General features: G+C 42.6%; 2 protein-coding genes across 9 annotated transcripts in view; one reads left to right on the top strand and one right to left on the bottom strand.

Annotated features, from left to right (window-relative positions):
* The window catches only part of mypn (myopalladin), a 97,196-nt gene extending 90,598 nt beyond the window's left edge, over positions 1-6,598 (bottom strand). Inside the window, exons 1-4 of the mRNA XM_008115176.3 lie at positions 6,407-6,598; positions 2,685-2,738; positions 2,420-2,526; positions 445-502 (exon numbers count right to left, since the gene is read on the bottom strand). The gene's annotated coding sequence lies outside the window, so the exon portion shown is untranslated. The remainder of the gene's footprint in view (positions 1-444; positions 503-2,419; positions 2,527-2,684; positions 2,739-6,406) is intronic.
* Positions 6,599-10,117: 3,519 nt separating this feature from the next.
* Positions 10,118-27,395, top strand: part of herc4 (HECT and RLD domain containing E3 ubiquitin protein ligase 4) — a 48,652-nt gene continuing 31,374 nt past the window's right edge. For 3 of the 8 annotated variants that reach the window (XR_010004624.1, XR_010004623.1, XR_010004622.1), the window contains exons 1-2: positions 10,119-10,328; positions 26,797-26,851. The gene's annotated coding sequence lies outside the window, so the exon portion shown is untranslated. Of the gene's footprint in view, positions 10,329-26,796; positions 26,852-27,395 lie in introns of all 8 variants that reach the window. The other 5 variants (XM_016995280.2, XM_008115175.3, XM_062976231.1 and 2 more) reach the window with 4 other exon arrangements.

Raw genomic sequence — 27,395 nt, 5'->3', positions numbered from 1 at the left:
GTGGAGGTTGGAGGAAAGTGGAGGTTGAAGAAAAGCAGCCTTGCATATATAACTGCTTTGGTTTAGGTATGGCGCTCCATGCAGTCATGCCAGCCACATGACCTTGGAGGTGTCTACGGACAATGCCGGCTCTTCGGCTTAGAAATGGAGATGAGCACCAACCCCCAGTCAGACATGACTGGACTTAACATCAGGGGAAACCTTTACCTTTACCTATGTACCATGTGAATATATTCACCTGGTACACTCCCTCATGTAATATATCTCCACAAAATAAAACACTTTTTCATTCACAAATGGAACACGAAAATTTATGGTTTAGACATCATGACTTGTCCAACACCTGGGTTCTTTGTACTGAACATTCAGTCACCTAAGGACGGATACATTATTATCAGAGCACTAAGGTTTTAGAGTGAAGATGTAGAGAGTCTGACCACTCACCAGTTTTCCACTGCTCACGATCAACTGAGGAGCATGGCATTGGTTAGCAATTGTTGTCCTGGTTTTGGAGACATAAAATGGGCAAGGAACAGCATTTCATTATTTGAATAATAACTTAGGGTATCCTGGACTATTCCCTACATTTACAGGGGCAAAAAAGTTTATTGAGAATGTCCCTTTCTCTAAGGGGGCTGAGAATATAACTTCAAAGAATGTTCTAGAAGGGATTCTGAACTATTTATCTAAGGACCCATCTCATGGTTTTTTCAAATGGATTAAAGAAAATTTTTGAAAAATGTATCCCTTCTTTCACAAGTGTTTTAAATTACAACTATTCTTTAATGTCTTAAGGGTGTTTTTTCTACCAGATTTCAAAAACAAATTGGAGTACATTATATGAATATGGCCCCATTATCTTTATTTCATTTTTTTGCCCTCTAGGTTTTAAAAGTCTTGCTGCATGTTGCTTTGTCTTTTAATAACACACCAATATTCTAAGGTTTCGTTTCCCCCTGGAGATTTCAGAATATTTCCTCCTGCCAAATTGGCTCCCTCTGTCAACTGCTGCTACTCTGCCTTGTGTCCATCTATGAGGTATTTTATATAGCCTGACTCACTCTCAGTTCCTCTTATGTAATTTTTTTCTGCATCCTAAGACATTCCTTATTTTAAAATCCATAATTGGCTCCTAATAAATACTTTTCTGTAAGATTATTATTTGTACAAAAATAAGTATGTGGAAAATTGAGAGAACACTGTACTTTCATTTTTTATTTGAGGCTATTAACTTATTATTTTATACGATCCACTATGTAACAAAATTTGAAAAAAAATCTGTTCCTGGTTTGAAAATGTTATTTCCTGTTTAATTGTATGGTACTTACTTTGAAAGTAGTTGTTATACTCCAGAAACTTCGTTTTTGTGACTGCCACAAACTATGTTGAATTGGTTGAAATTCATTGAAAAAGTATAGCAAAATGTGCTGCAGGATGTACCACAAAAACAAAGTTTTTGTAGTTTCATAAACCTTTTCCATGTTTTTACTATAGAACCAATTCAGAAATGATATTTATAACCCAGGGACAAGACTCGTGTTACATAGTGTTATCTGTCTTTGAGTGTATTGATTTACTTTTGAATAGATCTGTACAGCATTGTGCCGATATGTTTCTAAAGACATGTACATATTATCCCAATGTAGAATGCCTACATATCTACCCTTTGTAGAAACTATCAACACAATGCTGTACATGTCTATTCAGAAGTAAATTAGAGTTCAGTAAGGCTTGCCCCAAAGTAAGTGAGCACAGGATTGCTTTCCAAGGGAGGCATAAGGTAATTTCCAGTTTAATAAACAAAGCAAATAGTAAGAAAGTATTAGATATCACTTCATGTTTGTATCTCCTACTTTGATTAAATATCAGAACCATAGTAGTGTAAACAAATAAACTAGTAAGTCTTCGACTTTTGTCTCTACCAGTTAGTCAATTAAATTGATTAACTGACTATTTAGAAAAAAAAAATCCCTGAGGAGCTTTGGCTTTCCAAATATTTCAGACTCTTTGTTTGGCCACCAGTACAGCCAATAGTAAGGCATTATGGGAGTTGACCAAAACTTCTGAAGGCCAAAAATTTAACCAAACCTGACTTAAACCAATTATGACTGACCTATGTTTTAAACAAGATAGTTTCCTTTCAAACCAATTCTATTCCTTTTTTGCAGTGAATGCAATGCTATCAATATTTTAACAAATATTACTCCATTAGTACCCATTAGTATTGCTTTATTCTCACAGCTAATACTGCTCATTCTTAAATGGTGAAAACAAATCCTTCTTTTCTCAGTTCTACTCTCTGATGTTCTCTGCTTTTATTGTAATATTCTCAATTGCTCCATCCCAGAACACTTTAGCACAATGAATGGTTTTTAAAGAACCCATTGTGGAAATTTGAACAGATGCCAGCACAGCTCACCGTAAAGTGGCGTGACCTGCTTGCGTGTGCGAGTGTCCCAGGCCTTTCCTCTCCGGTGCCTCTTTGCTCTCTCTCCACCGTGGGCTGCCTGCTTCCCTGCATGCAGTCTTGACAAAGTAGTAAGAAGGCTAATTTTAGGGTACTTCATCATAGTGCCAGGGAAAGGCATGGTGTCATGTCAAAATCAGCAGCATGTGGCACTACTTTGGGCAGCTATTCTACTGAGTAGAGGGAAAGAATGGTTGACAAACTTTGATCTACTTACAGGGCAGCATTTGAAACTTTGTGGGAATGCAGGTTAAGGCAGTATTCATTCATCCTGAAGAAAAATGGCAAAGAAATAATTATGTGAATAGAGATCTGAAACAAATGCCTTGTTGCACTCACTACATTGACTCCAAACCTACATCTTGTCCTTGCTTTCATAACTCTCTATGGCATACATCCCCATCTCTCTCTCTGCCCATACACCTCTGCTTTTGACATTTTTCCTCCAAATTGTCACACCGTCAAGCAGATACCTCAAAAATGGTGGAAGTTACAAGCAGCTGTGCGGTACTGAGATGTTAGTATCGTTTCCCATATCTTGGTTATGAGAATGGAGACTGGAGTCAAGAAATAAGAAGAGTGGGATGGCTGGCAAGGCAACTATTAAAGAACTGGACAAGAATCTGAAATTTAAAATATCATTGAATATTAAAGTTAGCATTGTCCATGCCATTGTATTTCCATTTCTATGTATAGTTGTGAAAGTAGACAATGAAGAAAGCAAATAGGAAGAGAATCAGCTCATTTGAGATGTGATGCTGGAGAAGAGCTCTACAGATATCACAGAAAGCTAAAAAGACAAAAAAATGTATTATAGAGCAAATCAAGCTCGCTGAAGAAGCCAAGATTGAGACTGATTTACTTTGGTCATATTATGAGAAGACCTGGAAAACACAGCAATGTTTAGTAAGGTAGTTGGCAGCAGAAAAAGAGGGAGACTACATTCCATATAAATAGACTCAATCAAGGAAGCCACAGTGAGCCCACAAAACCTAAGCAGGGTGGCTGATGGTAGGGGGACCTGGTGGTGTCTCATTCATAGGGTCACCATACATCAAAGTCAACTTGATTGAAGTTAAGAGACAACAAACGATTCTTATAATTTTAGGCACCATATATACTCATGTATAACCTTATGTATAATTGGATAGATATTGGGGACAGAATTATAGGTTTTGATATGATCCATGGCTAAGTTGAAGGTTTTTCTGTGGACAGGGAAAGCACTAGTGACATCTCAGGGGGGCAGCCACCCTTAGCAGCCACCACTGATATTTCCCTACATAGGCATTCAAAATGGCCAGAAGTGGAGAGAGCCGAGGGAGATTGGTGCTTCTTTTAGGTTGTCCCAGAATGGACTATGGCTTTGTTTTTTGTCACTCTACTCAGAGAAGGGGATGGTTCTTTTGTTTGATAACAGCTATAGTACTTACACTAGTGCTCCTTCTACACTGCCCTATATCCCAAGATCTGAACCCAGATTATCTGCTTTAAACTGGATTATATGAGTCTCCACTTCCAGTTAACCTGGGATAAGCAGATATTCTGAGATCATATCCTAGGACCTAGGATATAAGGGCAATGTGGAAGGAGCCTAAGTCAACCCATGTTTTTTATGTTGATTTTTGGTTAAACATAAACAAAAAACCTGGGTCGACTTAGGCTCCTTTTATGTTGATTTTTTGGTTAAAATTTCTAGACTTATATATGAGTACATAAGGTAATTCAGATAACAGGAATAACATTTTAAAGAATTTGCTTTTCAGATTATTGTTTTGTGCATGAATCACAAGCATTTTATGTTTCTTTACTATCATTCAGTATCAATATAACTAAAGAGGAAGGTATTGCTGTTATGGCAGACTTTGCAAAAACTTTTGTATAGTTGTAATAATAATGTATTTAATAATTCTGTAAAAATGTTTTAGTTGATTTAAAACCCACTATTTCTAGCCTTTAAGTATTAGGTTTTATCATACAATTTGCCATTCGCTTCCATGTAGCCTGATAGTAATTATACTGTTGATTTTGTGCCATAAGATTAAGAGTCTGGTTCCCTCTGTCTGCAAGCAAAGACATAGCTACTTGAAAATATTATCCCAATGACTCAGAGAACTGAAAAAAGGAGAAAACAGGTGGAATAAAACTCCAAACAAATGAACTTTAAAGTCGATGTTTCTCCATGCCTTGCTTAAATCAACATTCAAAATTATTTACTATAAAACAAAATTATACTAAGAAGCTTTAAATTTAAAGCTGCAAGGTTTGTTTCCACTCTTCATATTTAACATCCTATTTAGGATCTTTTGGATATTAATCATCAGATTGCAATTCCTATCACTTCTAGAGAGCAAAGCGAATAGAAATCAATGATGGGAGATGCAGTCTAACAAAATACTATTGTACTACTATGCTTAATATGGAATACAACTGATTAATAAATGGAGGGGTGCCTCAGTTTAATTTTTGCTATGTGCTGATGGTCTTAGAACATACCTCAGTTGTAATTAAAATCCCAATTGCATTCATCCATTTTAAGACTTGGGCATCTTTTGGTATAACAAGTTCTTTCTCTTTGTAACTACCAAGCTTCTTTACCATTTAATTTCTTTCTTGTAAATTTTGATCCTCAAATTCCAGATTATTTTCACCACAGCTGTGTGTTATATATCCTTTCTCACACTTTGGTGAACATCTATAAAGTTCAGATTTCAGTGCTGAAAACAGTTGTGCAAGTGCAATTTTCTGGTCTGTGCTAACATTTTTACACACATTTAATTTTTAAATGGAGAAACAGGGAACACTTTTTATTTGCACTAGTTACACCCAGGAGGTTTAAACTGGCATCATGATGCTTGTAGCCAGATTCTACACATTTACTGTGTATTCCACTTCCACAAGAGCTGAGAAATTTCAGGAACAGTGCTCCTGAAATTTGGAGCAAGTAGAGCTGGTGATTTGTAGTATCGTTTAAAATTACACATTAAATATTAGACCACAAATAATTATACCTTTCTACCAGCAGCAGAACTATTACATCAAGCTAGACCAGGATTTCTCAAACTGTGCTCCTCCAGGTGTTTTAGACTTCAGCTCCCACAAAGTAGATATAACTGATTTTAATATTTTAATGTTTTTAATGTTTAATGTTTTTGTACTGTATATTCATTATTTTATGTCCTGGCATGGAATGCTTGCCATATATATGTTGTGCTCTGCCCTGAGTCCCCTTCAGGGTGAGAAGGGAGGAATATAACTGTTTTAAATAAATAAATAAATAAATAAATAAATAAATAAATAACTTCTATCAGCTGGTTACTGGCTGGGATTTCGGGGAGCTGAAGTCCAAAACACTTGAAGGAGCACAGTTTGAGAAACACTGAGCTGAACTGTTAAAAAGGTACTCTGTGCTCTCTCCTTTCTCGGGCTAAATTCAAACACTTTTTGCTAATTCCTCCCTGAATTAATATTGCTTAGGAACAGCTATTGATTTACCTAAGTTTTACAGTTATCTAGATTTTTTTCAGGCAGAACAGAAAAAAGGATAAAAAATGTAGCACAAAAAAGGGTTACATGAATAAATGAATTTGTCAATGTAATGGCTTATGTTACTCTGTATTAATACCGTTTAAAATATTTACTTCAGTTCGGTTTGATCAACCAATTCAAAGCTTTTTGGTTAAGAATATGCTACCACATTAAAATTATTTTCAACCTTTGTTTTTTTTAATATCAAAAAAACCCTGTGGGCAATTTGGTATACCAGATTTTCTGACTTATATTCTCCAGTGTAGTTCTTAACTTCCAGGAATAGAAGCTTTTAATGGGATAATGTAAATGCATCTTTCAAAAAAGGTTTGACTATTTGAATAAATAAATAAATACATACATACATATTAAGAACAAAACATGTTTTTCATATGATTTAAACTGTCTTACCTTTGCATTAATACAACCGCAATTTAATTGTTTTTAATCTTTTGAACTAATCATTTTTCTTGATAGTTGCATTTTAACTTGTTATCATATGCCTGGAATTCTGTGCTGGGAGAAAGAAGTGATATAATTTGTCATGAAAACGCTGGGATAGGCTTGCAAATGGTCAGAAATGACTTGAAAGCACACAACAACAAAATATCTTTCCCCAATTGAATTGTTTTAAAGATGTTTTAATTTTTTTCTGAAATTACATTTTTACTCAGGTGTACAATGTAAACTGGTAAATTCTATTGTACTCTTCCCTTTGTGTGTGTTCTTGTTTAGCTCTTTTAAATTGTGAGAGGCTTTGAATCCTATTATTTGGAGAGGGGATGGGGTGGGATATAAATATAACAAACAAACAAATATACACATGTGTTTGCTTACTTATTATTTAAACTGCTGGGTTAGGTGGAACTTAATAACAAAATGACAGCCTAATTACTAATTGTGAGGCAAGTGCCTTCATGTCAATTGTCAAGTTGTTGCAACACCACAAGTTTCCTAAAGTCCTCTTAGGAAAGCAACACTCAGAAGTGGTTTTGCCCGTTCCTTCTTCTGAAATTTAGTCTGCAGTAGTATCTTGTATTAATTGGTGGCCTCCCATCCCAGTACTATCCAGTGCTGACCCAGCTTTAGCTTCCAAAATCAAACTTCAGCTCTCATTTTTAGGTTATTGAGGTCCACTTTTGTGAAATACAAATAGGTAAACAACACCTATCTATCTGTGAAGGGCTCTTATGACACTTGAGAAATTGAGAGTATGCCAATACTGTAGCATCAATGCAACTTGACAATTTAACTGCCATGACTCGGTCCAGGGCTGTGAAAGTCATTTTCATCAAGGGCTACTTCCGCCTTATGGTTGCCTTCAAAGGGCCATTGAATCCATGGATGGAGAATTTGCGGATAGAGGGCCAGATACACACACACACACAAACACACACACACACACACACACACACACACACACACACACACACACATATAGTGGTCAGTGCTCTTTAGTTTTTACTGTTTGGCTCCCCAGATGTTACTGAATCGCTTTTAATGATCTGCCATGCAGATTGGGAATAATGGGAATGGCTCTGAGATTTTTTAAGGATATTTTAAAGTCAGGCATCATATCCGCCGGAAGGACAGAAGGGAGGGGGCCATTCTGGCTTCCCTGGGAAGAAGGGAGTTCCAGAGTCAAGGGGCAGACATCAAGAAGGAAGGCCCATTCTTGTGTTCCCACCAACCGGGTTTGAGATGAAGGTGGGACTGAGAGAAGGGCCTCTCCTGAAGATTCTGAAGGGCCCGGACAGGTGTGATCAACCAAATAACCTGGATCTGAACCGTCTCGGGCAGGCATAGGCAAACTTTTTTGCCCTGGGGCCACCTTGCTAGCACCGTTGCAAGCGCTGGGCAGGGAGGGAGTGTGGATGGGGCCAGAACAGACAGGGTTGTGGGCCGGAAGGGGTGGGGTCGGGGCTGAAAGGCGGAAGGGCAGGGCTGGGGCAGAGAGAGGGAAGGGGCGGGTCTGTCTCCAGGGAAAAAAACATACCAATGCTGCTTCACAGTGGCGTGTTTGTCTCCCTGGCTTTTCTGGGCCCCGGGAAGGAAGCGGTCAGCCTCCCTTGGGGCCAGAAAATGGACACAAACACACTGTTGCCAAGTAGCGGTGGCATGTTTCTCTCCTTGGCTCTTCTCTGGCCACCGGGAAGGCAGCGGCCCACCTTCCCCCAAGCTCAGAGAGGGATAAACATGCCACTGCCAAGTGCTCTCCAGATAATCTTCTGTTCAACCATTTCAACGCTCCCTGCATAAGTGGTGATGTATGATCATCAGCATAGATGAAACCCTCTATCTCTTCTGGCAGTGGCTGGTCATTTGTGTAAATGTTAAACATAGATGGATCAAGCACGCTCCCCTGAGGCAGACGGGCTGCTGAATACACAGTGTGGAATACATCTCATCACATTAAAACAGTGGATGTGGCTTTTAATGAGACATGCCGCATTATCACAGGGTCTCTCCGCCCTTCACTGCTGAATAAATTGTACTGTTCATCAGGTATTGCACCACCTGACATCCATCGCGAAGTAGCAGCCAGTAATGAAAGGACCAAGGCATTGACATCTCCGGCCTATCCTCTGTACGGATATCAGCCAGCATGCCAACGTCTTAAATAAAGAATCAGCTTTCTAAGATCTATAGAGATACTTGCAGGAACAGCTCAGCAAGTGAGAGTCCAAAAGTGGCAGGCTAAAACCCAGAACCTCAATCAGTGCCTGATTCTGAATGAGAGACTCCCTCCCGGGCAAACAGAAGATTAGGTGACTTGGAAGGCACTGAACAGACTACGCTCTGGCACCACGAGATGAAGAGCTAACCTTAGGAAACGGGGCTACAAAGCGGAGTCCACAACATGCGAGTGTGAGAAAGAGCAAACCACAGACCACACACTACAATGCAGTCTGAGCCTGGCCCTCCAATGGAGGACCTTCTTACAGTGACACCAAAGGCACTCCAAGTGGCCAGCTTCTGTTCAAAGGAAATTTATGGTAGAGTCTTGCTTATACAACCTTCACTTATCCAACGTTCTGTATTATCCAACGCAGTCTTCCTTTTAGTAGTCAATGTTTTTGTAGTCAATGCTTTCAATACATTGCAATGTTTTGGTGCTAAATTCGTAAATACAGAAATTGCTACATAATGTTACCTTGTATTGAATTGCTTTTTCTGTCGATTTGCTGTAGAGCATGAATGTTTTGGTGCGTAATTTGTAAAACCATAATATAATTTGACGTTTAATAGGCTTTTCCTTAATCCCTCCTTATTATCCAACATTTTCGCTTATCCAACATTCTGCCGGCCCATTTATGTTGGATAAGCAAGACTACTGTAGTATAATGCCAAGTTTTCAACTTTGTGAATTTTTATACATTATAATGGCGCTCCATGCAGTCATGCCGGCCACATGACCTTGGAGGTGTCTACGGACAACGCCGGCTCTTCGGCTTAGAAATGGAGATGAGCACCAACCCCCAGAGTCAGACACGACTGGACTTAACGTCAGGTGAAATCTTTACCTTTACCTTATACATTATAACTGTATTCTCAATTCGCTTCTGACACAATAAGGATAGAGGGCCACAAAAAATGACATGAAGGGATGGATTCGGCCCATGGGGGCCTTGAGTGATGTAGAGCCATGGGAGTTGTAGTTTTGGTGAGGTACCAGTACTTTTTGATTTTTTTTAAAAAAAAAATGGGGGGCTTTGCGGTTTTAGTTTTCCTGTCAGTGTCAGCAAACACCTCTTGGGATTCCATAGCAACGAGCCATGGCAGCTAAAGAGGTATGGAAGTGCACTGATCCTAGAGGCGCCCTGAGGGGAAGAAGTGGGTACTTTCTGAGGGAGTCCCTGAAGCCCTAGGGCAGCTTAGGCTACCCAAATTATTGGAATGAAGCCTCAAAGGTGCTCAGCCAGGCTATGGCTTCTTGTGGACCTCTCCCCCGTCAGAATAACGGGCCTCGAAGTTTCGCGGCCTTTCGCCTCAGGGGAGGAACGGAGGCCTGGCCTGAGCGAGACAGAAAGAGAAAGCGAGGGAGAAAGCTCTCGCTGGCTTCCCGCCCTCTGTGTGTGTGTGTGTGTGTGTGGCTCGAGCCCCTGCCGCGCAGGAAGAGGGCGAGGAGGCGCTTGCGCGTTGCGAGGACGGACGGAGCCGGCGCTTCTGGGCCTGGTCGCCGAGGCACGCCCGCCTCCCTCTTCCTTCCCTCCCTCCCTCCTCCGGGGCCTGGCCTGAGGAGACACGCCGCGCAGAGAAGGCCCGCAGACCTTCGCGGAAAGCGGAGGGGCCTTTCTGGAGGCGAGGAGGAGCGAGGGAAGCGTGGCTCGAGGTGGGTAAGCAGCAGACGGAGGGGAGGGGAGGCTCGGGGCGGAGCCGGGCCTGGAGGAAAGGCTTCTGAGTCCCTTCCACAACGGGAGCCCCACGCGGCCTCTCCTTCGGGCAGGAGGGAGACACCCATGCCACCCTCTTTCTCTTCCATATTGGGGTCTCCCTCTCGGAGGGAAGGAACTCCCAAGCCGCAGCAAGGCCTGCGGAGGAGAAGAAGGGCCCCGGGGCTTTCTGTGTGCCCCACTCCCCCAATGATATCCGATACTAGCAACGTATTTCTGCCTATTGACAGAGGGCCCTTCCACACAGTTGAATAAAATCCCCCATTATCTACTTTGAACTGGAATATATGGAAGCGTGGACTCAACCCAGTTCAAAGCAGATTTTGTGGGATTTTCTGCCTTGATATTCGGGGTTATATGGCTGTGTGGAAGGGCCCTGAGGCCCCTTCCACACAGTTGAATAAAATCACCCATTATCTGCTTTGAACTGAAATATATGGAAGCGTGGACTCAACCCAGTTCAAAGCAGAATTTGTGGGATTTTCTGCCATGATATTCTGGGCTATATGGTTGTGTGGAAGGGCCCTGAATGGAACTTGTTCATCATTTCCTAGGGCCCTTCCACACAGCCCTATCTATATTCCATAATATTAAGGCAGAAAATCCCACAATATCTGCTTTAAACTGGGTTATCTGAGTCTACACTCAGATAATGTGGTACATTTTGCCTTGATATTCTGGGATATAGGGCTGTGTGGAAGGGCCCCTAGCCCCCTTCTACACTGCCATGTAATACTGATTGTCACAGCAAATAATCCACATCATCTGCTTTGAACTGGATTATCTGAGGCCCCATGCTACGCTGCCCTGTATCCCAGGATCTGATCCTGGATTATCTGCTTAGGCCAGATTATGTGGCAGTGGAGACTCAGGGCCCTTCCACACAGCCATATAACTAGAATATCAAGGCAGATAATCCACGTTATTTGCTTTGAACTGGGTTCCACACTGCCATATAACCCAGTTCAAAGCAGATAATGTGGAATTTTATACAGTTTTGTGGAATAGGCCTCCAGTTTAAAGCAGAAAACCTGGGATCTAATCCTGGGATATAGGGCCTGTCTGGAAGGACCCTCATATATAAATCAATTCAAAACAGATAATCTGGGACCAGATCCTGGGATTTAGGGCAGTGTAGATCCAGCCTGAGTCCACAATGCTATATAATCCAGTTCAAAGCAGATTTTCTGGATATTCTGTTGCTTTGTAGATGGGGCCTGATTAGAAGTTAGACTTTGATTTAAGGGACATCAACCCACCTTTTTTGAATGCAACGCCAAGGGTGCATCTATACTGTGGAATTGGTTCAGTTTGACATCACTTCAACTGCTATAATTCAGTACTGTGGAATCATGGGATTTGTAGTTCAGCGAGTCACCAGCATTCTTGGGCGGGGGATGCAAAGTGACCATGTGAAACTCTTTCACAGGTTTCATAGCATTGAGTCATGGCAGTCCGATAGTGTTCGTTCCACAATGTGAATGCACCTTTGGAAACATGGAGGACCAACAGCTTGAAAAGTGGCACCACTTCAAATACTTTAATTTAATGTCTCTGTGTATGTGCAGTAGGTCTTCTTTGGGGTTGGCTTCCAGTGTCTTCCATGGATGCCAATTCCATAGAAGCTCAAGTCCTATTGTATACAATGTGGTAGTAAAACAGTCCCCCTTATATAAAGTGGCCACAAAGTTTGCTTTTTCAACTTTTTTTTTGAGGCATGGATACTTTTATTATTATTGTTATGTTTATTTAGCCTCGCTTTTTTTTCTTCAACAGAGATTCAAAAGTGGCTTACAATAAAATCAATGCAATACAATTGAAAACCTAAAAGTATACAAACATTACATAAATCTGTGGGTCCCCAGATGTTTTGGCCTTTAGCCTCCAGAAATCCTAACAGCTGGTAAACTGGCTGGTATTTCTGGGAGTTGTAGGCCAAAACACCTGGGGACCCAAAGGTTGAGAACCACTGCACTAGGGGAAAACACGTTCATCAACAAAGAGGTGACCTTTGAGAGAGAGAAAAAAATCCATCAGAGTCACCTATTTCTTGAATATATCTGAGTGGTTATTTATAACAAAAGGCTAACAAAACAGACTATTTTAGATTACCGATTTAAAGCAAAATATCATATTTTTACCTGCAGCCTGGGAACAGGCTGCTATTTGAAAAAATGGGATTTTAGTTGCATATTGGTCGCTCTAAGGCTTCTTCTACACTGCCCTATATTTGGCCTTTCAACCCCCAGAAATCCTAACAGCTGGTAAACTGGCTGGGATTTCTGGGAGTTGTAGGCCAAAACATCTGGGGACTCACAGGTTGAGAACTCCTGTGTTAATGGCATTAAAATAAATAGCTAAGATCTTTTAAACTGTTTATACTACAGAGTACTGAATGGGCTTTCAAGTCACCTGTTGACTTATGACAATTTCAGAGTTTTCATTGGGTCTTCTTAGACAAGAAATACTCAAAACATGGTTTTGCCAATTCCTTCCTCTGAAATATAGCCCACAGCCTTTCGTGGCAGTCTCCCATCTGAGTACTAACAAGGCTGAACTTGCTGAACTTCCAAGATTAGACACAATCTGGTGCCTTTAGGATATTTAGAATGGAGTCTAAACATTAGTTGCCTGAATGTGTTCTATGGTACTTCATCCTTGAGAATGTAGCAATACATTACTTTATTAAAGGACTAGCTGTACTCGGCCACGCGTTGCTGTGGCGAAGTCTGGTGGTCTGGGAAATAAAGTATTGAGGTATTGGTGGTCGTTAAGGTAAAGGGTAAAGGTTTCTCCTGATGTTAAGTCCAGTCATGTCTGACTGTGGGGGTTGGTGCTCATCTCCATTTCTAAGCCGAAGAGCCGGCGTTGTCTGTAGACTCCTCCAAGGTCATGTGGCCGGCATGACTGCGTGGAGCGCTGTTATCTTCCCGCTGGAGCGGTGCCTATTCATCTACTCTCATTTGCATGTTTTTGAACTTTAGGGTTGGCAGAAGCTGGGGCTGACAGTGGGGGCTCTCTCCGCTCCCCCAATTCAAACCTGCGACCTTTCGGTCCAGAAGTTTAGCAGCTCAGCGCTTTAACACACTGCGCCATCAGGGGATATTATTTCCTAAAGGTTGTGAATATACAATATTCCTGTTTTTTTTGTCTGTTGGAGGCTAGTATGAATGCTGCAATTATGATTATGATTAGCATGTGATGGCCTTGCAGCTTTAAAGCCTGGCTGTTTCCTGTCACGACCCAGGCTACAGAGCACCAATAACCATACGCAGAGGCCAGATTCTATCTAATATCTTTATTAAGGAAATATATAAAGTTAATAAAAGCAAATGTAAAAGTTAGTCCAGAAGCAGACCTTTCAGGAAAGGTCAAAATTAGTCCAAGGAAACAATGTCCAATATGAAATATTAAGGTCCAAAGTTGTAATCCAATAACCGAAACACTCACTTTGCCAGGCAAAGTGAGGGGAGATGACAAGGTCCTTTAGTCCATGAACTTGAGCAAGGCTAGGAAATAACTTGATACTTGAAACAAGGCTTGAATCGTGGAACAAGGTAACGAGGAACAAGAACAAGGTCCGTGGAATAACTTGGTAAAATCCGTGAAACAAGGCAAGGTTTAGTCCTGGGAAACAAGGCAAGGTCCGTAGGTAAACAAAGGCTGGGAAACAGGAGCGAAGGCTGGAAACATGGACAAGGCTTGAGCAGGAACGAGGCTTGAAACGGAGCGCGCTGTCCAGACACAACTCGCTCCGGAGGCTGACGAATTGACTCCGCGAAGTTACTTCGCGGGTAAAACACCTATATAGAGTCTAACTTTCCCGCCGAAGCAGTTCTCTGGGAACCAGAAACGAAAGCTAAACTCTGAGACCAGATGTTTGACTCCTTAAAGATTCTCACGAAAAGCAGACTTAATTGGCTACATTCTTAGCTGCTATTCTAGCACTCCTGCGCGAAGCTGCTTCCAAACCCCTCTGTTGTTTACAAAACTCATGGCGAGAGAACACGGGAGATGTAGGCTCAGGGTTTGTTTGACATACTTCTGGGACACAACTTTCTTGCAGGTGCAAGGTTCCCAGATCTGCCTGGGAAAGATCTGGCTGAGAAGATTCCAGTTCTGACTGGGAAGGTAAAAAACCCAAGTTTTCTTCTTCATCGGGCATTACAATGTCATGAGCAGGACTACAAGGCCCATGAGTCATCACATTTCCTCCCTGAGTGAATTTTTTGTTGGGAGGTGTTAGCTGGCCCGGATTGTTTCCTGTCTGGAATTCCCTTGTTTTCAGAGTGTTGTTTTTTGCGATATTAATTAGATAATCTGTGGAAGAGGCCTAAGTGAAGCCTAACTCTGCCTGTCCCCTGGGGTGAGTCGATTGCTAGGAGACCAAGTGGGCGGAGCTTAGCCTTCTAACTGGCAGCAATTAGATAAAAACAATTATTCCTCTCCCTCTAATTAGGACTTTATTTTTCTTTTCTTTTTGTTGTATCAACCTAGAGCCGTGGATGATGGGTTGTGTTGTCAAATTTCGAGGTTGGGGGGCCTGTAGTTTTGTTGTTTTGTCCGCTGCCCTGATGCCATCACTCTTTTATATATATAGATTGCTCGAAAAAAGTTGGATGCTATGTTTTGCTTTAGAGACTAGACAAATGTATGGAATTGCATAAGCAGGGATGGGCCAAGACATTTTGCTGACAGAGGCAGAATAGGAAGTGAGGATGAGAAATATCACAGGCTGGCCAAGTTAGTTTGTCACTGATAGTAAAAAAAAAATAATGGCAGGGAAAAATGTCATTATTCTTTGAAAATAAGAAGCTGTGATACTCAAGAATTTGCTGCATGAGGCAGATGCCTCACTCTATTGAATGATAGGATGGAGAACAAAGTTGTGAGAGGATTGTTGTTTTCACCCCCACTGTAAGGATATGGAAAGCTGGACCAGATAGACCAGTGGTTCCCAAACTTATTTGGCCTACCACCCTCTTTCCAGAAAAAAAATATTACTCAGCGCCCCCTGGAAAGGGGGGCATGGCTTAGAGGGATGGACGTGGCTCCTGCTCAAGAGGACGGGGCTGAGCCTCTCCCCTAGTCCAAGATGCAGGGCAGGGAGGGGGAGGTGAGCGGGGCCACAAATGGGTGGCCAGGACTGGGATGGGTGGAGTTACAAGCTCTGAGGCAGGGCTGAGCTTCTATCCCTGTCCTGTGGCACCTGCCAGGACACAAGGGGCGGGGCTAGAGAAGGGGGCGGGCCTCTTCCCAAGTGCCTGACGGGGCTGAACCTCTATACCCGCCCCCGTGTTCTAACAAGCGCCTCAGGGGAGGTATACAGAGGCTCTTGGGAAGAGGCCCCGCCCCTTAGCCCCGCACTTTAGTCCTAAAAGGCCTCTCAGGAGAGGTATAGAGCCTCAGTCCTGTCTTGGGCTCTAGCTCCGCCCTCTGTGTCCCAACAAGTGCCCCAGGAGAGGTATAGATTCTCAGCCCTGTTTCAGGCTCTTGGGAAGAAGCCACACCCCTCCCCTGGCCCCGCCCCTGTGTCCTAATACGTGCCATCACCATCCCCCTTGCTCGCTGCAGCGCCCACCAGGGGGTGGTAGTGCCCACTTTGGGAATCACTGAGATAGACCTTTGGTCTGATCCCACAATGAAAGCTTTAGGTTCTTATATTAAGGCATCTGATATAGAATCATAAACCATAGAGTTGGAAGAGACCTTGTGGGCCATCCAGGCCAACCCCCTGCCAGGAAGCAGGAAAATTGCATTCAAAGTACCCCCGATAGATGGCCTGGATGGCCTCTGTTTATAAGCCTCCAAAGAAGGAGGCTCCACCATATCTTTGTGTTCAGTGAGAATACAGGAAGGGAAGAGCAGGTTTATTTTATAGTCTGCAATTGAAAGAGACTTTAGTTCTATTAAAAATAATATTAGTATATACCTGTAGTGTAGTTGAGAATGCCAGTGTTATCTTTGATCGCAGCTAAGGTTAGTACAAGCCTAAAGGGCTGTCCTTACCACACAGCTCAGAGTTTTACTGAGAGAGATCACATAAATTAACTACAAATTATTCCCAACTAAAATTGAAACTATACACATCAGCTCCATACATATTTCTGTATCACACCCCCATCAAGGGGTAGGGAGATTGAGTTACTATAACCCACCAGGATAATGGATTAGGTCTAGCTGTGTTCATTCTCTCAAAAGGTACTTGCACTGTAATGCTTCTTGTGGACATGGCTTTTAGCCATTGCATAAAGATTTCCTATATAAACCATGTAGCCCAATTGGTTACTTGATAAGCTGCACTGTATTCATTGGGATCAAAGTAAGCATGCACAAAATTGCAGCCTCAGTATTTGCTCCCTAATGCTCTTCTTATCACAACAATTCTTGTTAATGCACAATAATCCAGACCTGCAGATATATCAGATCAAATAGTTTGTTGTCAGAGTTCTCTTGTACTCACGTCCTGCTCATGAGCTTCCCTTGCCTGTTGTGTGACCAAAATGCTAGCTGTGCCTTTGATCTGATCCAGCATGGCTCTTCTGCTTTTTCATTATCATCCCTTCTGCTTTCTGACAGACATAACGTATGTTGCTTTGCAGGTATATATTTTGTATTCCTGAATTGATCAAAGTGTACTGCCAGAGCCCCAGCAAAAGTTTTTAAACTACTTGATGCTTTAGTTTGGTGTATATTTGTTTCTGAGGTCTGTTGTACACTGATAAAGGACTTTGAAGAAGGGAGTGTCAGGTTAATCCTATCCATCCCTCCTCCTACAGCCACAAATTTTCAAATTCCAATAAGATGTCATGTTTTGCACCTAACATGAAAGTGTTGCAATGTCTGCTTATAAAGCTCACAGTTGAGGTATCATCTCTTTTCATGGTTTTAACATAAATTGTTAAAATATTTTCAGATTAGAAGCAGTGTGAACATTCAGAGCATCTACATGAGCTTCTATTGATATGTGGATTAAGAAGCTCTGCAGATGTGTTTAGGAAGTCCTATGTAACTTAGACTGGAAAAACAAAGCAAGTGTTTTAAAAGTTTTTTTTTTACTGGAGCATTAATAGAAACAAAATGTGATGTGTTTCCCTTATTTAAATGAATAAGAGAAAGATAATAGTGCTGTTCTCTTTACATGGGAGTTATGAGAATGTGCTAAAGGAAATGTTAATTGTTCCCCATGCAGAACACATGAGACTGTGGTAATCTGGATATGTTGAACCGAAACTGGCCTTTTGGAATAAGGCAAATTAATTGTAAAATAAAGAAAACAGTCATTTTTTAAAAAGTCATTTTAGAATTTGACTTTGCTATTTTTGTCCTAGAATGGAGAGAAATTAATTGGGACTCCTTTGTACAAATATTTATTCTCTGTCACTTGTAGTAATTAAAGTAATAATACACTTTCTCTTCAATGCTTGAAGGTGATATGTGTACAATAAATATTGCTGGAAAACAGGAATGGAAGACACCTATGGAAACTAGTATTTAGTCTTATGTGGACAAGTTCAGAGTTTTTAAAGTCTTCATTCTGAATAGCACACATTTCTCTACTGAATGTGAGCCATGTAGCAAAGGTGACTCACTGGGCGCTTCCAAACATGACAAAAACCCACACCGCTTCAGTGCAATTTCTAGTCCTCACCCTGAAGACCCCCATTCAGTCCCCAAATTTACCAGAGAGACCTGCCAACGTGACCCCGGAAGTCCGTCCCCACAGGCCCAATACCTCATTAGACTTGGGTCTTTCAGTAAAGCTTGGATCTAATGAAGTATTTAATTAATACAGAGTAAACCAGGGAAAGGCTGGTTTACTCCACATTAATTCGCTTTTATCTGATGCCTCTGGTTAAAACTTAGACAGCTTCCGCATTTTGGGCCTGTCTGGATGTGGCTCTGGAAGTGGTTCTCAACCCAGATGGTTTTGGCCTACAACTCCCAGAAATCCCAGCCAGTTTACCAGCTTTTCATATTTCTTTAGCATGTGACCGAAAGAAACACCATAAACTGCCTAAATGAAAGAAAGCCATCTACTCATTTACTTTCATCTCATTTTTGGAGCCTCCGGTGGTACAGTGGGTTAAACTCTTGTTCCAACAGGACTGATGACTTGAAGGTTGGGTTGCTGACCTGAAAGTTTCCGGTTTGAATCCAACCCGTGGAGAGTGCGAATGGGCTCCCTCTATCAGCTGCAGTTCCATGCAGGGACATGAGAAAAGCCTCCCACAAGGATGGTCGAAACATCCTGGCGTCCCCTGGGCAATGTCCTTGCAGACGACCAATTCTCTTATACCACAAGTGACTAGCAGTTTCTCAAGTTGCTCCTGACATGAAAAAAATCCAACGCCACTAAATGTTTAGCAGCGCATGGTTATGTATATCTCTACCCAGTCTTGATTCCTTGATTTTTAGTTGAGCTTGCTCTTGGCAAATCTACACAGTTGTAGTCTTACAGTACATTAATATACCTGGAGTTAGGTTCCCGTGTAATGAGTCTTACTATTAATTAAGCATACAGAAGATTTCAGCCACATATTATTATATTGCAGAATAGCATTATAAGAATAATTTGATGAACAAAAGAAATTGGATTGATAGGGGCACAGTTGAACGATTATGCCAACAGAAAAACAGCAGCAATGCTTTACCCTATGAGCCTGGTTCTGTTATATATTGATATCTGATGCAGTACATTTTATACTATCTACAAACTTAGCTTTTGATTACAAACCTTAGAAACATCGAATCAGAAGAGACTACATGGGCCATCTAGTCTAATGTCCTGCCATGCAGGAAAAGGACAATCAAAGCACCCCTGACAGATGACCCCATCCTCCATACCTTTGATCATTTTAGTTGCCCTCCTCTGGACACATTCCTTGATACTATTTTTAAGATTTTTCCCAATTGTTTTATCCCACATCCAAATCAATAATTTAATCTTTTTTCTGTGTATTTTAATATGTATTTTTTAGAAATATGTTTAAATGTATGCATTATATATAATATTTTTAGATGATTATGTGTTTTTAGTGATGTTGTAGCCCACCTTGAGAGGAGAGGCGAGTAAGAAATAAGATTATTAGTATCATCATCATCAACAACTGGGGTTGATTTTACCCAATAAAATCCAACTTCCATTGCACCTGTCATTACCAAATGCAACATAAGTTTCAAACTTGAAGATTTGGCCAACTCTTTTTAATTTCCTGATGCCATCACAGGTGGAGTCTGAAGTAATTCAATAATGTAAAAAGGAAATATATTTTTGAAATGAAAACAGCTCTTCTCATTCCAGGCCTCAGAATTGATAAGATCTATTTTATTTGAACAACATCTGCTCTGGGTTTTTGGTTATTGCTATATTATAATAGCCCAAGTGCTATTATTATTATTGAATTTTTTAAAAGTATTATTTCATATACAAAGGAAACTCTTGAGGCAGATTTATATTGTTAAAATGATATGAAATGTTGTCTATTTAATCTGCTTTAGCTGAATTTTTTTTATCAATATTGCTCTTCCAGTTTCCAAAATATTGTGAAATTCTCTTCTTTGACATTTCCTTTGGTACATTTCTCTTTTGTTGTATTTAGTTGGTCATTTGAACTTTGTGCTTTGCCTAGTCATTACAGTGCAAAAGTATCTTTACCTTTAGGATATTATAGAAAGTGGTAATAAAATATAGAGTATTTTATGAAATCTTAATATTCAGTGACATATATAGTGAGCTGTTGGGTGATCCTGATTGTTATATTATTTGAGTAGTCTTATATGCAACAGCAAAATCATGGTAAAGGGGAAGATGTTTGCCTGTTAGAACTGCAGATAGAATTGAACTGTTTGTTCCTTTAATTAAAATATTTTCCTTTGGAATAGCAATACAGTACATTTCTGAGTGGTTAAAAATTAAGTCTTAAATGCACTTTATCTTTTTGTGTTATGATTGAGCCTCATGGCTCTGTTACTGACAGACGTGGGCGTAAGACTCCTCGAGAGTCAGATACTCTCGAGGAGCGAGAGAGAAAAAGACTGCGAGACATATTTGCAGCACCATCTGACGAGGAGTCTTTCGAAGGGTTTACGGAGAGAATGGAGGAGGGGCTGGTTAGCTCAGAGGAGGATGAGATGGATTGGACTCGGGTAAGGGAGGAAGTGGGTGCCACTGGCCATGATGGGACAGAAGATGAATGGGGACCTTCAGGATTAGACCCATGGTTTAGCTGGAGGGATGGGACGGGATCCACAGCTGGAGATGCTGTTGGGCGTAGTCAGAGGTGTTCCAGCTCTGACGAGGAAAGTGATGAGGAAACGCCCGGGTTAAGGAGGACAGCTGACAGTGATGAAGATTTGTAACTGGCATAAAATGGGGCTTGAGAGCAATTGCAAATTGCGTTGGGCAAGGTAATCTGGGCAAACGCTTGGGATCCGTGTGTGTGTGGGACGCTTCCCTGAAGACTTGTGTGCTTTCCTGTGCTGTGACGTAAGTTGATTGGAATCCAGGGTCAGACGGCGGGAGGGATTGTGTGGGCATTTGTTTGTGCAAACCTGTGCTTACTCTTATTAGCTTGACCTTCCGTCGTCTTCTTGACGGACGCCATCTCCTGCTTTGAGAACTCGGACTGAACTGACCACGGCTTGTCTTCCCCCCCCTCTTGGACTTGGAAAAACTACAAACGTCTGCTTCTGGCTTTGATCTACGGAACGGAACTGGTCTACTCAACTGCTACAATCCTTGGCTGATTTACTCGTGTTGGAGATCCTGTCTGCTGTGTGTGTGGGGGAGCGACGCAAGTTACTCTAAGCACAGTGTTGGCAGCAGAGAGGAATCTGCTGCCAATTAGTTGCATTCTTTGTATCTTTTGTTCCTTGGCTTTCGTTTCGTTTATACCCAGGCTGAAGCAAGCAGTTTGTTTTTACCCGGATTAAACTCCGGTTTAATCCGGTTTATCTTTTGAACATTTACTTTTGCCCCTTTTTGCTCCTAAAGGCAAAAACTGCCTGGCCCTTGTGTTTTACGGGCATTTTTGAGTTCTGTAATCTAATAAACTCTGTTACTTTGAATCTTGTGGCGTTCTGTCCTTGACAGATTGCCCAACGCCCATAAAAAGTTTATTGCAGCAATAAACCCGTCAGGAAGACGATGGATGAGTTAAGGGCCAAAGTAGACCAATTGCAAACGGCTTTTACCGTTAGCCAAACAGCTCAGGCTGTGAAAGGACATGTTTTGACTCCTGAACGCTTTGACGGAACCAGGTGCAAGTTGCCAACCTTTTTGGCACAAGTGGAGCTTTATTTTTCTCAGCTCAGTGCTCATGCTTTTCCTACAGACACTAGCAAGGTGGCCTTTATTTTGAGTTTGTTGACCGGTCCCGCAGGACAATGGGCCACTAATTTAATTTTGGGAAATGACCCAGTCAAGGACAATTTGAATAATTTCAAAAAGTTGTTAACTGATACTTTTGGGGATCCTCTCCGCACGGAGAACGCTGGGTGGGCTCTGTATCGGTTGAAACAGGGAAAGGGGACTGTTTTGGATTACTTAAATAAGTTTAACCTGTATCGCCACCAGCTGGATTGGGGGGAAAATGCATTCATGCTTTTATTTACTGCCGGGTTAAGTGATATGCTCCAGGATGAATTAGCACGCTTGGAGCCGGCTGAAAGCTGGGACGCCTTAGTAGCTAAGGTGCTGCGTTTAGACGCAAGGTTCGAGGCTCGTAAACACTCAAAAGCAATGTGTGCGCCACCCATGCATGTAACCAGGGCACCTGTGGTGATGGGGGAAGAGCCCATGGAGCTTGGGGTCTTTAAAAAGCTGTCTACAGAGGAAAAGAGCCGTAGGAGGCAGCTGGGCTTGTGTTTGTACTGTGGGAATGCTGGGCATTTTGCCAAAAATTGTAATGTGAAACCTTCCCAGCTTTCGGGAAAAGGTCAGCCCTAGTGCGACGTGAGTCCAACGCACTAGGGCTCCTCAAGCAGTCAACTGAGGGGAGGAAGCATGTTTTCGTACCCATTACATTATCTGTTGGGGGAAGGGAACTTGTTTCTACTTTGGCACTGCTGGACTCAGGGGCTACGGTCTCCTATGTAGATATTGAGTTTGCTAAGAAGCATGGCATTCCTAGAGTGCGCAAGGCATGCGACGTGTGGGTGGAAGGAGCAGATGGGAGACTGCTGGAGACTGGGGTGGTTAACCATGAAACCTCAGCAGTAACGTGGGAGGTGCAGGGAGTAACGGGAACGTTTGTGTGGGATATTACGAGCTTGCCTAGATATGATGTGATCCTGGGGATGGATTGGCTAGCTGTAGTAAACCCACAAGTAGATTGGGCAACACGTAAAGTGATCTTAAAGAGGCAGGACTGTTGCACTCTAAATGTTACTCATTCTGATATGGAGGGAGTGCCTGCTGAGTATGGGGAGTTCTCTGATGTATTTTGTAAAAGAGAAGCGGACAAATTACCACCGCACAGGCCATATGATTGCGCCATCAAGTTAGCAGAAGGTGCGAAACTGCCAGCAGGGAGGCTGTATGCCTTGACTGTACCGGAAAGGCAAGCTTTGCGGGAGTTTCTAGATGAAAATTTAGCCAAGGGGTTTATTCGCCCATCTAGTTCTCCAACTGCGGCACCAGTATTCTTTGTAGCCAAAAAGACTGGGGAACTTAGGCTGGTCTGTGACTATCGGATCCTAAACAAATACACCATTCGGGATAGGTACCCGCTCCCTTTAATCTCGGAACTGTTATCAAGGGTGCAAGGGGCTAAGGTCTTTACCAAGCTTGACCTGCGGGGGGCCTATAACTTAATCCGTATACGGGAAGGGGATGAATGGAAGACGGCATTTAACACGTGTTTCGGATGCCACGAGTTCCGAGTCATGCCTTTTGGGCTTTGTAATGCTCCTGCGGTATTCCAGAGGTTCATGAACGATGTGTTCAGGGACCTAATTGACCAATTTTTAGTGATTTATTTGGATGATATCTTGATTTTTTCTAAGGACGAGAAAGAACATCGTCAACATGTCAAGCAGGTTCTGCACCGACTGCGGGCTAATGGGCTTTTCGCCAAGGCTTCCAAGTGCGTCTTTCATGTGCCTGAAGTGGAGTTCCTAGGTCATGTAGTGTCAGGTAGGGAACTTAAAATGGACCCACATAAGGTTGACGCCGTCAACTCATGGCAGGAGCTGAAGTCTAAGAAGGATGTACAAAGGTTCTTGGGTTTCGCTAATTACTACCGGGAGTTTATTCCGAATTTTGCAAAGCTCACGGTACCTTTGACGCAGCTTCTGCGCAAGAAACAGCCATTTGTGTGGGGGCGGGAAGCTCACGAGGCGTTTCTACAACTAAAGTCTAGTTTTCAATCGGACAACATACTAACCCATCCTGATGTTGACAGACCGTTCGTGGTAGAAGCGGACGCTTCTAGCTACGCGTTGGGGGCTGTATTGTCTCAGAAGGATTCCTCAGGGACCTTGCGTCCCTGTGGATTTTACTCGCGGCAACTAACACCCTTCGAGCAGAACTATACCATATGGGAGAAGGAGTTGTTGGCGATTAAGGTGGCGTTTGAGGTGTGGCGGCACTGGCTTGAAGGGGCACGGCACCAGATCGTGGTCAGATCTGATCACAAGAACTTAGAGCACTTGCAAACAGCAAAGAAGTTAAACCAGCGTCAAATCCGCTGGGCTTTGTTTTTCTCCAGGTTTAACTTCAAGGTGCAGTTCGTGGAGGGGAAGGCAAACTTGCGGGCCGATGCATTATCCCGCAAGCCGGAATTTAAGACCAATGAGCAGGTAGTATGTCAGACCATCTTGCCTACTGCCTCTCTGTGTGTTGTAGATAATGAGCTTGGGTTACATGACCAGATCCTTGAGGCTCAGAAGGATGATGTGTGGACTCAGGAGCAACTGATGCTGCTCTCTGCAGGTAACCGTACCATACTGCCACATCTCCAGGATCAAGACGGGGTATTGGTGCGTAGGGGGCAGGTTTACGTACCAGTGGGGACCCTCAGGTTGGAGGTGATTAGAGCCCACCATGACGAACCCATGGCTGGGCACTTTGGCAGGTTCAAGACCGTACAGCTTATCACCAGGAGCTACTGGTGGCCAAAGATGCGGCAAGACATTCTGCGCTTTTGTGACAGCTGCGCCGTTTGTCAGCAGAGTAAGACGCCTGTTGGGCGCCCTAGAGGGTTGTTATCGTCTTTACCTGTTCCGGAGAGGCCATGGCAAATCATTTCCATGGATTTTATTTCAGATTTGCCTAAGTCTGGGGGTTATACTTGTATTTGGGTGGTGGTGGATTTATTTAGTAAACTGGCTCATTTTATTCCTTGTTCAACCATTCCGGCGGCCCCTACGTTGGCCTTACTATTTACAAAGCACATCTATCGTTTGCACGGAGCACCCGAGGTGATTATTTCAGATAGGGCTCCGCAATTTGTGTCACGCTTTTGGAAACACTTCCATGAGTGTTTGGGGACTAAGTTAAACGTGTCTTCAGCTTTCCATCCGCAAACGGATGGACAGTCGGAACGGGTTAATGGGCTCTTAGAGCAGTATCTGCGTTGTTTTTGTTTAGATCAACCCACGGCTTGGGTAAAGTGGTTACCGGTGGCGGAATTTGCTTACAACAATGCGGTGCACACGTCTAGTCAGCATACGCCATTTGAGCTAACTTATGGTTTTCACCCACGGGGAGGTGTGGCGCCGTCGACCAATGTGGTCTCTTCGGACCCTGTGTACCGCTCTTCGGAAATGGCTGCATTGCATGATGTTGCCCGTCGCTTACTGTTGGAAGCTAAGGCAACGCAGAAGACTCAGGCTGACCGCCACAGGCAGGCAGGGGAGGAGTTGGAAGAAGGGGATTTGGTGTGGTTATCTTCCAAACATATTAAACAGGCTGGGGGAAAGTTTGCGCCTCGGTATTTGGGTCCCTTTCCTATCGTTAAAAAGATTTCTTCTGTTGCGTTTCGTTTGCGTTTACCGTCTAGTTTAAAGGTCCATCCAGTCTTTCATCGTTCGCTGTTGAAACTTGATACCTCTAGTCGTCGTGGTGCTATAGCGGAAGGTATCACTGCCACTTCTCCGCCATCGGGGGAGGAGGCCTTTGTGAGAGGGGATAGTGTTATGATTGAGCCTCATGGCTCTGTTACTGACAGACGTGGGCGTAAGACTCCTCGAGAGTCAGATACTCTCGAGGAGCGAGAGAGAAAAAGACTGCGAGACATATTTGCAGCACCATCTGACGAGGAGTCTTTCGAAGGGTTTACGGAGAGAATGGAGGAGGGGCTGGTTAGCTCAGAGGAGGATGAGATGGATTGGACTCGGGTAAGGGAGGAAGTGGGTGCCACTGGCCATGATGGGACAGAAGATGAATGGGGACCTTCAGGATTAGACCCATGGTTTAGCTGGAGGGATGGGACGGGATCCACAGCTGGAGATGCTGTTGGGCGTAGTCAGAGGTGTTCCAGCTCTGACGAGGAAAGTGATGAGGAAACGCCCGGGTTAAGGAGGACAGCTGACAGTGATGAAGATTTGTAACTGGCATAAAATGGGGCTTGAGAGCAATTGCAAATTGCGTTGGGCAAGGTAATCTGGGCAAACGCTTGGGATCCGTGTGTGTGTGGGACGCTTCCCTGAAGACTTGTGTGCTTTCCTGTGCTGTGACGTAAGTTGATTGGAATCCAGGGTCAGACGGCGGGAGGGATTGTGTGGGCATTTGTTTGTGCAAACCTGTGCTTACTCTTATTAGCTTGACCTTCCGTCGTCTTCTTGACGGACGCCATCTCCTGCTTTGAGAACTCGGACTGAACTGACCACGGCTTGTCTTCCCCCCCCTCTTGGACTTGGAAAAACTACAAACGTCTGCTTCTGGCTTTGATCTACGGAACGGAACTGGTCTACTCAACTGCTACAATCCTTGGCTGATTTACTCGTGTTGGAGATCCTGTCTGCTGTGTGTGTGGGGGAGCGACGCAAGTTACTCTAAGCACAGTGTTGGCAGCAGAGAGGAATCTGCTGCCAATTAGTTGCATTCTTTGTATCTTTTGTTCCTTGGCTTTCGTTTCGTTTATACCCAGGCTGAAGCAAGCAGTTTGTTTTTACCCGGATTAAACTCCGGTTTAATCCGGTTTATCTTTTGAACATTTACTTTTGCCCCTTTTTGCTCCTAAAGGCAAAAACTGCCTGGCCCTTGTGTTTTACGGGCATTTTTGAGTTCTGTAATCTAATAAACTCTGTTACTTTGAATCTTGTGGCGTTCTGTCCTTGACATTTTGTTTCGATGTTCATTTTACTATTTTGAATGTTCTAACAAATTTTAAATTGTATAATACTTGCATGGGAAATTTGGATTTCTGTAACTTCAATCTGTTATGTCTTCTTGTTAAACAGGTCAACAAGAATTCACAATCATTATAAGGAATGCATGAAGGCTACTTTACAATAAGTATGTTTCAGCTCAAAACTGTGTTGTAGGATATGAATACTACCTTCTGCTTTTCTGTTTTGGACTGCAATCCTATTAATAAATTTGATTGAACACAGTGGAACTTACTTTTTAAATAATTAAGCATAGAATTGTCCTAAAACATGTATATGAAACCATAGAGAAAAACGTATAAGAAAATATTGTTTTTCAAGTTGTTACTAAAATTTCCAAAATATCCAGAAAAAAATCATCTTTACATTGACATCATCTTTTGTTATGGGAAATGAAGTTGCACTGCTAATTAAAACAGAGGCCAGCACTTTGCTGAACGAAATTGCTCACACAGCAGTTCCATACAAACAGGCATCCAGGATGATGTTGTACAGTCAGAAATTTTTAGAATGCATTGTGTATTTATGTGCATGTCTGTTCCCACACCCTCAAGTCACCTGTTGGCTTATGGTAAACTCATGAATGCCATAAGGTTTTCTTTAGCAAGGAATACTCAGAGGTAGCTTAGCCAGTTCCTTCCAGTTTACACAGCACTTTCTGTCCCTTGGCT

The sequence above is a fragment of the Anolis carolinensis genome, chromosome 3, assembly GCF_035594765.1.
Source record: "Anolis carolinensis isolate JA03-04 chromosome 3, rAnoCar3.1.pri, whole genome shotgun sequence".
NCBI lineage: Eukaryota > Metazoa > Chordata > Lepidosauria > Squamata > Dactyloidae > Anolis > Anolis carolinensis.
Note: the sequence above shows the minus strand (reverse complement) of the source record. Positions and strands in the feature narration are given on the sequence as shown.